Raw genomic sequence first — 542 nt, 5'->3', positions numbered from 1 at the left:
GGGTTTTCGTCAGCGCAAACCTCGCGAGCCTCCCAAAAAGATGACTTTTTGGATGCAGCCGACACGCCCTCAGCGAGTATCGATGTTATTGTGGAGAGGCAGCCAACTTCGCAGCGAGCTTTAAGTCAACGAGAGGACGCGTTGCTCACGGCAAAAACTCAAGTCACGACATCAGGACAGAGTTTAAGCAAACAGCTGCGACTGGACCGATAACGTTAAACCGCTCCAGGTTTTAACATCCATTTTGCCCCTCGGCGTGGGTATCCGCTTACTTTTCGCGTCTCTCCCAACCGAGGCCAGCGAAAGGGTTCAGCTTAACCTCCAGGCCCTCGCGCACCAGCCTTTGCGCGGCTTTCAATCCCTGGGAGAGCACTTTGATTAAAAAGCCCCTTAATTTGAATTTTTAACGAGCTCTGCTCGCAGCGCAGGTGGGAAAACGCCTGCCTTCGCGCTGGCGGCCCTCGGAAAGAGCTTTTCCAAGGGGAAACCACCTGAAAGAGTTAAAGCGTGAGACGAGCAGCCGAGGCCAGCCTGCCTCCCAG

The 542-nt window shown here is 54.6% G+C and overlaps 1 protein-coding gene across 1 annotated transcript in view; it reads right to left on the bottom strand.

The window, feature by feature from the left end:
- The window catches only part of ARID3B (AT rich interactive domain 3B (BRIGHT-like)), a 32,552-nt gene extending 32,263 nt beyond the window's left edge, over positions 1–289 (bottom strand). The window contains exon 1 of the mRNA XM_009330086.1: positions 273–289. The gene's annotated coding sequence lies outside the window, so the exon portion shown is untranslated. The remainder of the gene's footprint in view (positions 1–272) is intronic.
- Positions 290–542: the final 253 nt, after the last annotated feature.

This window comes from Pygoscelis adeliae, unplaced genomic scaffold (assembly GCF_000699105.1).
Source record: "Pygoscelis adeliae isolate BGI_AS28 unplaced genomic scaffold, ASM69910v1 Scaffold298, whole genome shotgun sequence".
NCBI classification, from domain to species: domain Eukaryota; kingdom Metazoa; phylum Chordata; class Aves; order Sphenisciformes; family Spheniscidae; genus Pygoscelis; species Pygoscelis adeliae.
Note: the sequence above shows the minus strand (reverse complement) of the source record. Positions and strands in the feature narration are given on the sequence as shown.